The sequence below is a fragment of the Pseudorca crassidens genome, chromosome 13 (genome assembly GCF_039906515.1).
Source record: "Pseudorca crassidens isolate mPseCra1 chromosome 13, mPseCra1.hap1, whole genome shotgun sequence".
Taxonomy (NCBI): Eukaryota; Metazoa; Chordata; class Mammalia; order Artiodactyla; family Delphinidae; genus Pseudorca; species Pseudorca crassidens.
This window is the reverse complement of record NC_090308.1, coordinates 57,924,209-57,937,122: the sequence shown is the minus strand read 5'-3', so window position 1 is coordinate 57,937,122 and position 12,914 is coordinate 57,924,209. Positions and strand designations below refer to the sequence as shown.

At 38.8% G+C, this 12,914-nt stretch overlaps 2 long non-coding RNA genes across 3 annotated transcripts in view; one reads left to right on the top strand and one right to left on the bottom strand.

The window, feature by feature from the left end:
• Positions 1-1,175, bottom strand: part of LOC137205030 (uncharacterized) — a 26,071-nt gene extending 24,896 nt beyond the window's left edge. The window contains exon 1 of the long non-coding RNA XR_010933966.1: positions 1,071-1,175. This is a non-coding gene — a long non-coding RNA (uncharacterized lncRNA). The remainder of the gene's footprint in view (positions 1-1,070) is intronic.
• LOC137205029 (uncharacterized) overlaps positions 1-12,914 on the top strand; it is a 16,289-nt gene extending 3,375 nt beyond the window's left edge. For both annotated transcript variants that reach the window (XR_010933965.1, XR_010933964.1), the window contains exons 3-4: positions 11,743-11,912; positions 12,800-12,914. This is a non-coding gene — a long non-coding RNA (uncharacterized lncRNA). The remainder of the gene's footprint in view (positions 1-11,742; positions 11,913-12,799) is intronic.

The following is a 12,914-nucleotide window of genomic DNA, read 5'->3' as shown; positions in this document are numbered from 1 at the left end:
CAACAATCATATGAACTAGCTACTCTTAGCCTCCCCATTTTACAGATGAGGAAGATGAAGTGTGTCTCTGTGACCTGTAAAAGTTCACACACAGCATAAGAAATGGAGCTGGTCTAAAAATAAAACCCGGACCCTTAGGACTAAAATAGTCTCATCAATTCAATACTCTCTTCAGGCACTGTGTTCCTCCTGTCTTTACCCCATTGCACTTTTTTTCCCTCTATTTAAAATGCCACATCACCACTGACCCCAGTACCACATCACTCCACCCTTCTCACGCTGCTACTCTAAGTACCTAGTTCAATGGTAATCTAAACTGGGAGGCAAGAGAAACTGAGAGGCTCAAGAGTGTCCAGCCAACACTGAGAGTCCAGTAACACTGGGATCAGTGCTTATTTGGGGCCATGAGGCTTTCCCAGCAAATAAATAAATAAATAAAAATAAACCAAAAAATTGTTTGATCCAAATGCCAAGGCACAAAGGAAACAGCTAAGGTGTCTCACAGTTGAAGCAGTCAAAATATATTTGTTAAAATGGGGTCTGGCTAACTATCCCTTCTTAAGCTACCATTAAATTAGCTAACATGAAAGTGTCAAAGACAGGGAGAGAAAGAAAGAGAACTAGAGGGGAGGGAAGGGGAATGGAAGAGGAGATGAGAGGAAGGGAGGAGAGAGGAGAGGAGAGGACAAAACACATAATGTCATCCATCACTTAACTTACAGATAGCTTACTGCCGAGATCTGTGTGGCAGGTAGATGTCTCAAATACTACAGTAGTCCCCCCTTATTTGCAGGGGATACATTCCAAGACCCCCAGTGGATGCCTGAAACCACAGATAGTACAGAACCCTATATATACTATGTGTTTTTTTCTATACATACACACCTACGATAAAGTTTAACTTATAAATTAGGCATGGTAAAAGATTAACAACAAGAACTAAGAATAAAGTAGAACAACTGTAACAATATACTGTAATAAAAGTGATGTGAATATGGTCTCTCGCTCTAAACATCTTGTACCGTACTCACCCTTCTTCTTGTGATAATATGAGATGATAAAATTCCTACCTGATGAGATGAAGTGAGGTGAATGATGTAGCATTAAGCTACTATCGGTCTTCTGACCATATGTCAGAAGGAAGATCATCTGGCTCCAGTGATCCTGAATCCCTGAGTCATGATGATGTCAATGGTTGATGTTAGGAGCAGACAACGTCAATGGCTGGGGATGCCAGGCAGGACCCAATGAGACGGAATGAGATTTCATCACGCTACTTAGAACAGCACACAATTCAGAACTTCCACGATTGTATATTTCTGGAATTTCACATTTAATATTTTTGGACCACAGTTGCCCACAGGTAACTGAAACTGCAGAAAGTGAAACCACGGATAAGGGGGTACTACTGTAATCTAAATGCAGTACGATGGGAAATAAATTGTGCTATAACCATTTAATCAATTATTAGCCAACAATGAAAAGAATGAGATGAACCTATGTGATATGACATGGAAAAATCTCTAAGATATTATCAAGTTGGGGTGGGGGGAAAATATACAGACAGTAGGTATAATATGCACCCATTTTGTTTTAGTCCTAACTGTATTAGCCTGTGTACATTTATGTAAATATATAGAAAAATGTCATATTAAACTTTTAATAGATCCCTCTGGAAGGGGGGTAGTTTTTCCCTTCTTATTCTATACACTCTATACACAGTTTGCATTCTTATACAGCAAATGTATCTCTTGAATAATTGTCTTTGTTCTATTTTGTTTTCTTACTACGCATTACTCAAATGTCAACTCTGTAACCTTCCCCTGATTTCCTTTGCCTTTTCCTGGATGATTCAAAAGCCTGCTGTACTTTTCTCCACATTCACATGTGTACTATTATTCAGTAAATAATTGTAAACATAATCGTCTCCTACAAGATGCGTTGCCTGTTTCATTCATCTCTGAATTCCCCACACCCAGCACAATGTCTGGCACATAGTGGACTCTCATTATTTAAATGAATGAATTAATTAATCAACCAAACAATATAGGAGTGAGACAGTTAAGCTTTCCAAATTCTATGGCTAGATTATCTATGCCCTATCTGATTCCATGGCCTGTAGTTTATCAAGATAAGCTCAGGACTCTTCTTAAAGAAGCAGTATAGTGGTTAAGAGCAACGGTTCAAATGTCAGCTCCATCACTTTCCAGCTGGTGACCCTGCGCAGGTCACTTACCTCTGTAATTCAGCTTCCTCTTTTATGAGATGGGGCTAGTAACAGTTCCTACTTCATAGAGCTGTTGTAAATATAAATGACTTAATACATGTGTTGGCTATCACTATTACTGTTATTAAGAAAAGAGTGAGTTCCCTGGTGGCCTAGTGGTTAGGATTCCAGGCTCTCACTGCCGTGGCCCAGGTTCAATCCCTGGTGGGGAACTGAGATCCTGTAAGCCATGTGGTGCAGAAAAAAAAAAAGATATTATCTAATAACAGCAGGAAAAAAATCAAAATTATTATAATCTTCAGGATATTGAACTTCTAAAGAGACTGAGGCTGGCTAGTATCTTCAAGGCCAGCACAGAGAAGGTAGGATAAGATGGGACAAAGCACAGGGGAGGCAGCTGTGGGCATCCCTGTAGATGGAGAAGGCTGAGTACTGCCTCCAGGTGGGAAGATGGAAGCCTGGATGCCCTAAGGGATTTTAGTTTGTCCCTAACAGAAGGGTCCCCGCTGAGTCAGAAGAAAACTTTTCAATGTTTGGGCTGAGGGGTAGAGCCCTTTAAACTGTGGAAGGGCCCATTTCTGTGCTCACGTCTCAGGCCAGAGGGACAGCTGTGGGTGGAATTCAATTTCCTGGTGTCCCTGCACATCTCCAGGATGAGGAAAGCATTTTGAAAGCCTATTTCCTTGTGTTTCAGAGATACTTCCCACAGATATGAACTATGGGAGTCTCCACCCAACCTGCCACCAGCCACATTTCTAAGGGGGAAATAACTTATAATATCCTTTCCTTTCATTGGTTTCTGGTGAGATTTTGATGCAGCTGACATTGAAGGCTCTTCCGGAGAAAATGGACCAACCAACCAGCCGTTAGGATTGCTGTTGGGCTTTAGGTCTAGCTCATGATTTTTGGTGACATAATTTGACCACCTGAGTCTATATAATAAGGAATCTTGTTTTATACAATTTAGACAGACTCTGTTCATAAGAGAAACAACACTGAGCAGCAAAGCGGGAAGAAGGAGGCACACAGACACCGGGAACTGCAGTGAGTTTGTCTCAGGCAGACAGGAAGCTAACAAACCATGTATGTGTGTGTGACCATGAAAACTGAATTAGCTGCCAGACAGAGCAAGTGCCCTAAAACTAAGATACATTTTTAAATGCTTTTATTCTGAATATTTATTCATAGGTCAAGCCTCATTTTTCATTTCATTAATGCATTCATATTGCACCTGTTTTCCTCTCCCTTAGGTGCTTTACATATCCAAATGAACAAATGCCAATTCACTCCAGGCTCCTTCACTGCCTCTTAACTCTCAGCCTCTGACATTCCCTTTCTCTCTCTCCTACCTGCTCTGAATCCTGCTCTCTTGGACCTTCTCAATCCCCAATCCACAGTCCCACGCTTACCACCCTTAGCCTTGCCCACATGTCTCCTTTTGTTTGCCCTGAAAGATGCCAGACTGGAAGTAATTTTCCTTTGATTTAAAATCCAAGCATGAGAAAAGCTTTATCAATTCAGTCTCAGCATCCAGTTTTAGAGAGAAGGCAGTAAAAAGAGTTTGTTATTTCCAAGTGTGTTTTTTGTCTCAAGAAGCTTTAAACAACACTTTGAACAACCAGACTCAACTGATCAGTCTGAACAGTTAAAAGAAAAAAAATCTTCCCTTGTATTTAGCATGACTATCTAATCACCAGGTAAATTTCAGTAAACAAGGGATCAGAGGGACTTGAGGACAATCTTCCCTCTTAGAAGGCTGCAGTTAAAAACCTGACATGATTCAGTCTTCTGAAGGTACTTTTCCACTACCCTGGAGAAGCAGCCCATGGTCTATCCAGATTATTGGATAGTAATTATTTTTGTAAATTTTCAATTGATATACATCAGCATGCAGAAATTTTAAGGGTACAGCTAGTGAAGTTTTACAAACTGAACAGCCTGTGTTACTAGCACCCAGAGCAAAATATGTTACTAGTGTCCCAGAGGCCTCCCACGTAGCTCCTCCCAGACATTAACTCATTCAAGTGTGACTGCAATTCTGACTTCTATCACCATAGATGAGCTTTGCCTGGTTTTGAACTTTATATAAATGCAATCATACCACATGTGCTCTTTTATGTCTGGCTTCTTTTGCTCCGATATTATGTCCATGAGGTGAATCTATGTTGTGGTGGATGTCGTTAAGTCATTCTTTTTCATTGCTGTATACTATTCCCTTTTATGAATATACCACAGTTTATTTATCCATTCCACTGTTGATGGACATATGGTTTGTTTCTAGTTTGGGCAATTATGAATAATGCTGCTATAAAAATTCTTGTACATGCCTTTTGGTACACACATTTATGAATTTCTATTGGGTTTATACCTAAGAGTAGAACTGCTGCAACATAGGGTATGCATATGTTCAGCTTTAGAAGATAGTGCCAAACAGTTTCCCAAACTGATTTTAACAATTCATACTCCCACCAACAATGTACATGAGTTCCAGTCCTCCACATTCTCTACAACACTTTGTATCGTTAGTTTGTAAAATTTTAAACATTCTCATGGTGGTTGCGAATAACTCATTAGGGTATTATTTTGCATTTCTCTAATGGCTATTGATGATGAGGACCTTTTTGTATGCATATTGGCTAGTGAGATATTCCCTTTTGAAGAGGGCTGATTTGAGCCTTTTGTCCATTTTTAATTGGATTTTCTTCTTTTCTTATTGATTTGTAGAATTTTTTAAATAAATTCTAGGTGCTAATCCTTAATATTTGTGATGTAAATATCTTCTCCTGTCTAATGTAAATATCTTCTTCTGTGGCTTCTCATTTCACTCTCCTTAATGGTAAGAAAAGAGATTTTTGATTTTAATGAAGTCAGTTTATCAAACTTTCACTTTATAGTTAGTTCTTTTTGTGTCCTATTTAAGGAATCTTTGCATATTCCCAGGTCTTAAATACATTCTCCAATGTTGTCTTCTAGAATATTTATTTCACATTAAGGTCTATGATCCACCAAGAACCGATATTTGTGTACAGTCTGAGATAGGGGCCAAAGTTATTTTTTTTCCATATTTATATGCAATTGATCTAGCACCATTTATTTAAGAAAGAAGACAGCCTTTGGCCCTGTACAGCTGTGGCACATTTGTCATAAATCCAGTGGCCAGGGATATATGTGGGTCTGTTTTTGGACTTTCTATTCTATTCCTTTAGTCAATTTGTCTGTCCTTGGTCCAATAGTGTTAATTACTGTGTCTTTATAAGAAGTCTTGGTATCTGAAAGTCTACAGCCTCCAACTTTGTTCTCCAGGATTGTCTCCACTATTCTTAACCCTTGCATTTACATATACATTTTAGAATCAATTTGTCATTTTCCATTTTTTAAAAACTGCTGGAATTTTTATTAACATGTCATTAGATTTATACATCAATCTGGGGAGAACAGACATATTTTCCACACTGAGCCTCAGATCCATGAGCATGTTATAGTCTTCCATTTATTTAGTTCTTTCATTTCTGTCAATAATATTTTATAGTTTTCTGTGTAGAGGCCTTGCATTTATTACATATTCCCTGACTACTTAATATTTTTTCATGTTCGTATAAATGGCATCTTTTTAAAACTTTACTTTCCAATTTGGTGTGGCTGATATATGTAAATATAATTAATATCTATATGTTGACTTTACTGTATACAGTGGCCTTACTAAATTAACTATTATTGATTCTAATAGTTCATTTGTAGATCTTTTGAAACCTCTGTGTACACAATTCTGTCATCTGCAAACAAAAAGTTTTATTTCTTCCTATATAATACTTACATATTTTGTTTTGTCTTATTGCATTGGCTAGGAATTCCAGTACAATAATGAATAAAAGTGGTGGTAGTAGACATCCTTGCCTCATTCCTGATATCTGGGGAAATATTTTCACTCTTTAATCATTAAGAGTGATGTTTGCTGTTGATTTGGCAGGGAGGGGAGTTTGATTCCTTTTATAATTAAGAAGGTTACTTTGGGCTTCCCTGGTGGCACAGTGGTTGAGAGTCCGCCTGCCAATGCAGGGGACACGGGTTCGTGCCCCGGTCCGGGAGGATCCCACATGCCGCGGAGCAGCTGCGCCCGTGAGCCATGGCCACTGAGCCTGCGCGTCTGGAGCCTGTGCTCCACAACGGGAGAGGCCACAATAGTGAGAGGCCCGCGTACCACAAAAAAAAAAGAAGGTTACTTTCTATTCCTAGCTTGCTAAGGATTTTTCATAAGTTGGTATTAAATTTTATCAAATGTAGTTTCTTAATTCATTGAGGTGTTCATTTTTTTTCTCCTCCACTCTGTTAAAATTTCTGCTTAATTCCACTATGGTCAGAGAATATACTCTGTATGATTTTTATTTTTTCAAATCTGTCAAGACCCCGCATATACTCTATTTTGGTAAATGTTGCACATTCACTTGAAAAGAAAGTGTATATCTGCAGTCGTTCAATACAATAGTCCCTGTATGCAATTAGGTAAATTTTGTGGATCATGCTGTCTCCATTTTTTATGTGCTGACTAAATTTTGTTGTCTGAAAATCCATAGCAGAAAAATAATTAGAAAATCACCAAACATTTGGAAATTAAGCAATATAATACTAATTAATCCACAAATCAAAGAAATATTCACTATAAAACTTAAGTAAAACTGTGCTTAAAGAAAAATGTATAACCTTAATGCTTATGTTGGAAGAAGAGTACAGCTTAAATTTATGACTGTTTTATCTTCCTTGTAAGTTGACTCTTTTACCATTAGGAAGTGTCTCTTTTTATCTGTAACAGTGCTTCTCAGCTGGGGACATTTGGTAATGTCTGGAGACAACTTTGGTTGTCACAATTTGTGGTGGCAGGTGCTATTGTGTCTACTGAGTAGGAACCAGGGATGCTGGTAAGTGTCCTACAGTGCACAGGACAGTCCTCCCACCACCCCTCACCACCAACAAAGTGTTATCCAGTCCAAAATTCCAGTAGTGCTGAATTGAGTAGCCCTGTTCTATAGTAACACTTCTCGCCCTAAAATCTACTTTATCTAATATTAATTTCATTAATATTCACATGGGATCATTTTTCTTCTGCTTGAAGAACTGTTATCATTTCTTTTGATGTTCAAATGCTAGAGATGAATTTCATCAGCTTTTGTTTATCTCAAAATGTCATTTTTATTTTACCTTCATTTTAAAGAATGTTTCCTTGGTAGAAAATTCTAGGCTGACAGTTACTTTCTTTTGCCACTTAACAGATGCCATTCTATTTTTATCTAGCTTCCATTAGTTCTCATAAAAGTCAGGTGTTAGTCGTATTTTTGCTCGTGGGCATGTTTCTTTTCTTTCTGACTCCTTTTAAATTTTTGTTTCTGATTTTGTCTTTTCTTCAGTTTATTGTGGTATGTCTAAATTTGGTTTTCTTTGCATTTATCCTAATTATAATACATAGAACTTCTGTGGTTTGATGTCCCATGGATTTATGAAAATTGTCAGCCAATATATTTTCAAATATTACTTCAGACCCATTTTCCCTCTTTTTGCTTTCTAGGACTCCAATTACATACATTTAGAGTTTTTCATCATTTCCATATATATCTCATATTGCATATTTTTCATCCTTTTTCTCCCTCTGTGCACCAATCTGGATATTTTCTACTGACCTATCTTTCAGTTCAATAATCCTCTTTTACATGTGTTCTAATCTGCTATTAAACCCACCTTTGAATTATTAAATTCAGTTCATTGTAATTGCAGTTATAGAATTTCTATTTGATTCATTTGTATAGGTTCCTGTTCTCTGGTGAAATTTTCCATTGTTTCCTCCATTTTGTTGAGCACATTAGTCATAGTTATTTTAAACTATGCCTGTGTCTGAGAGCCCCAATATCTGAATCACCTGTGGGTCTGTTTCTTTTATAGTTTTTCCTTGTTTTTTTTTTGGCTTTTGGGGTTTTTTTTCGGTCCTTGGGTCCTGTTTCCTATTATGCCTGGTAATCTCTTATTTTAATGTGTGAGAAATCCTGTCTGTGTATAACTCCACAGAGAGGATTTAATTTTTTTTTTCCTGGAAGACAGAGAACTGGGAGATCATCCTGATCCAGGTTAGGTGAGTCTATTTCTGATTTCCCCTTGTCCCAGGGCTTGACCCTCCTGGAGTCCCAACTGAAAGCTACAGCTCATTCCCAGCCCCCCTCTTCCTGAATTCCAGTTTCAGTCTCCTTAGCACTGTGACACCACCCTCTCTGCTTAGCTTTTTAGCCTCTTGCATCTACTTTCTACTTAGTTTATCAGCATCCCATTCCAAGCGTGTACTTCTTAGGATGTGACAAATGACCCAAGGAGAAATTACAGGCAGGATACTGGGCTCAGTATCCTACAGCACTCTTTCCTCTAAGATCTCTAAGATCCTCAAGCCCTGGCTGCCCCGGGAATCTTGAACTCTAATATTTGACTCCCAGCCTAATGAGCACACTTGCTGCAAAGTTTCTGTCCAGACTCTGTGCCCTGCCCTACAATTGGCAATTGCTCTATAAGGAAAAATTGATAGTGAATGTAGGACTCACTTCAGTGAGTTTTCCTTCTCTTTGGAACTTTGACCTGTCAAGTCCTGGCTGCCTCGATTTCCCTTTGTTGCCTTCAAACATCTGTTTTATAGTTGCTCTTAGCAGGAAGGTTAGTCTGATACTAGCTACTCAATCTTAATCGAAAGCAGGAGTGGTAATTACTTTTTAATAGGCTATAAGCAATACAAAGTTAAGAACTAATTGGATTCATTCAATTATTTGGCTAATTAGACTAATAACCATCTTGAATTTCCACAGCACCATTCTTCCAAGGATTTCAAAGCCCTTCTACACATTAAAAAAGGACCATTACTAGTTCCCTCCAGCTCTAATTTATAATTTTAAAATGGAATAATGGATAAAATAACAAGTTCCCAGGTACATAGCCATTCAGAGAAATTAGATAAAAAAACAGTACTAACATGCTGATTGGCAAAATCATTGAAGTGCTTTGAAATCCTAGGAAATAGATTCCCCTCAGGTACACCATGGTTCATATTAAGCACGTCACTCCCCATAACCTCTAGTGACCTAAAGGGATATGGAATTTATGTAGCATGTACTAAGTGCTGGTTTGGGTACTTCATCAAGCAGAGTAAATATAGGTTGCATCAAGGCTACTCAAATTATGTTTTTAAAAATATAATTACAGGCAAACCTGAGAGATATTGCTGGTTTGGTTTCAGACCATCACAATAAAGGGAATATCACAATAAAGTGAATCACACGATTTCTGTTGGTTTCCCAGTGCATATAAAAGTTGTGTTTACAATACACTGTAGTCTATTGTGTGCAATAGCATTATGTCTTTTAAAAAGGTACACAGCTTAATTTAAAAAGTACTTATTATTAAAAAATTCTAACCACCCTCTTACAATGTAGGGTGGCCACAAATCTCTAATCTAAAAAACGCAATATCAGTGAAGCACGATAAAGCAAAGCATAAGGAAACGAGGTATGTCTATTACAGTGAAATAATTTTCTATAAGATTTATAGGACAACAAATACTGCAGTTTAATTCAGAATCAGGTTTCTCATGTAAGTGATGCCATGACAATATTACAAACCATATTCTGTTTATCCTTTCAGGTTTACTGTAGCAGTAGCCTTTGAAGTGATATTTTTTCCTATGAAGTTGCAGTTTTTTCCATGCCTTCTCTCCAGAATTGGCGTTAAACCTGGATTTCTTACAAATTCTTTCAAGAGAAGCATATTCAGCTTATAGAAAAATCTAAAGGTTAAAAATAACCAGAAACCTGAATGGGGAGAAAAGTTACTAAATAAGCTAGTAAGAGCTTGTAGACCTGAGCTCTAAATCATAGTAAATAGTTACAAATGAAACACAAAGCACTCAATAGACGCACAATAAATATTTGATGATATTGATTTCTTGTATCCTAGGATGAGTTTTTAGTGGGGCTTTGATAGTAATTGGGTACCTCATCTTAATTCCTTGACACAAAGGAATTTGGAATAATCCATCATCACGCTTCTCCAAGATTCTAAATAACGAGCACCACAAGCTGGGTGAGAATAGGTTGCCCTCATAAGGCCCCTTGCAGCCCTGTGACTTGAGAATTAATAATAAATGGAGGCTGGCATTTTTATAGCCAATTTCTGACCAGAATTGAAAGTGTCTCATAGAGACTGGCTGGACTTCTTACCTTTTCTTGAAAGACTAGGAAGAAACAAATATGCCTCTGCCCATTTTACAGCACAGAAATCAAATATTTCAACAAAGGTCACATCACATGCCCACCTCAGCTAGGTCAAGTGCCTGGGTGTCCCCACTACCCATCGAATGAGTTATTGATTTTCTGCTTACTGTTACTCCCTACACTGCTTACTTCATAGACAAAATCCTAACTGCTAGACTGTTTCTAATATAGTGGTACCGTTCTTATGTCTGCAAATTAACAACGTCTGGTATAATTCTTCTAATGCACAGCTCACACCCATTTTGTCCCATTTATGAAAAAGCGATATAGCAAAATTATATAGGTGAGGAATAGTGAGAGAATTAATTGGGCTCTCATTTCCTTCTTGCATTTACCGAAAAAAGTTTCCATCTTGTTGAACGTTTCTAGTAGGTTACTATCACCTGCATGATGAAGATAAAAGATGGGATAGGTAAATTAGGTTTTAGAACAGTAAGATTAAAAAAGAGTAGTTCAGGGCTTCCCTGGTGGCGCAGTGGTTGAGAGTCCGCCTGCCGATGCAGGGGACACAGGTTCGTGCTCTGGTCTGGGAAGATCCCACATGCCGCGGAGCGGCTGGGCCCGTGAGCCATGGCCGCTGAGCCTGCGCATCCGGAGCCTGTGCTCCGCAGCAGGAGAGGCTGCAACAGTGAGAGGCCCGCGTAGCAAAAAAAAACAAAAACCAACAAACAAACAAAAAAAAAACAGTAGTTCAGATTCTATGCAACCTCAAACTTCACGAAGCTTAAAAAATCTAAATGGAGAAGTTTTAGAAATTACATGAGTATCATTTGAGTTTATGCAAGGAATAAATTAAATATTTATCACTTCTTGACTCCTGTATTATAATTGCCTGCTCTCCACAGTGAGAAGATCCATGGTCAATGCTGTAAACCAATTTCCACTTTTTAGATAAAGACATAGTCTCTAAATTCAGTAACGCTGTTTCCACTTTCGGTTAACAGCATGCAATATGCTGAACTTCCTTTATAACCTTGAGCCCATCTCACCAGCTTTGGGATAAAAGGGAAATTGTGTCGGTAGCAACCAAACTGCCAGAAGGAGCAACTCAAATATGTCCCACTATCCAGCCAACACTCGGCAAGTGTCTAGTGGCTGGTAGAGGTAACTGTGGAATACAGGTGGAAAATGGATTAGGTGAGCACACATCCACTATTGGAATGTGGCTTGCTTTACTTTGTCTTGCTGATGTGAGTGGACTGCAACCTCTTTCTACTTCTACAGCCCTTTCCTATGTGAAGCTCAGCAGAAACTACAGCATCGACAGTCCTCCAAGGGAGAGAGAGGGTCAGCAGGGAGATAGGAGACCAGCTCACCTGGGGTCACTGCTCTAGGCTGCTCGGCGCCCCTGGGGAATCTCTGATCTCCCCCAGCAGCATCCTGCCAAGAATCAGGTACCTCTCCCTCTTTTTGTGATCAGCTCGCTCGTTCCCTCCAAAAAAGGACTTTGCTCCAGTTTAAAATCCTCACCTCCCGCTACCATCTCTCAGGTTGCGTTCAGAATCAGAAAATCCAAGAAATATATTCACAGATGTTCCCTTGTTTATTTGTTGACTCTGTGTAATTTGTTTGCCCTAATTTGTTTTTGTCTACCTTGGGACTTCCCTTTTTAATTTCCCTTTCTCTGTTTACCCCTCTTTGTGGAGCAGCGGTCTGTTAAGCTGTGAGAGACACACGCCAAATTAAAAAAAAAAAAAATGCACTGCAGATTGTTTTAAGCATGGGCTGCCCCTTTGGGCCTGAAGGCCTTGCTTGAAGCCTGCACCTGCTTCTCCTCTTGAGACCAGGGCTCCTGATCTTTATCCCTTGCCTTTAAGCTGCCTGATTCCTATTATCCAAAGTCAAACAGCGTTCTCTACATTCACGCCTCCAGCACTTGGCATGAAATTAATAAGCCTGGCTGATATATTTCCCTGGAAGCCTGCCACTCTTTAACAGTGGTGTTAGATTAAAAATTTTGGCATGGTTAATGAACAGGGAAAGACTGAAGCCAAAAGTTTCATGCAGCAATGCAAAGATTTGGGGGTTATGAAAAGAATACCAACTTTCCTCATATTTTCTGAATGCCATCCTAATTACAGGGTTAGATAACAAGCACAACTAGACAGTCAGCACTAGAAGAAAGAGGGCATTCTCAGGCTCTGCTCATATTGAGATTCTATCATCTTTCCTTTCAATCACATGGCCTTCTGTTAGACTGGGCTATCTAAAATTGTAATAATAGCTGTTTGTGCTCGAAACAGGCCTCCCTCATCCCAGGTCCCTATTTTTCTCATTAAAGGAGCACTGTGAATGGATTTCAGGCCCCAAACCGATCTTCTTGATGTGAAAGTCAATCCAGTGAGAGGAGATTGTTTGGAGTTTCTTGAAGACCAGTGTCTCATTGTTGGAATTCC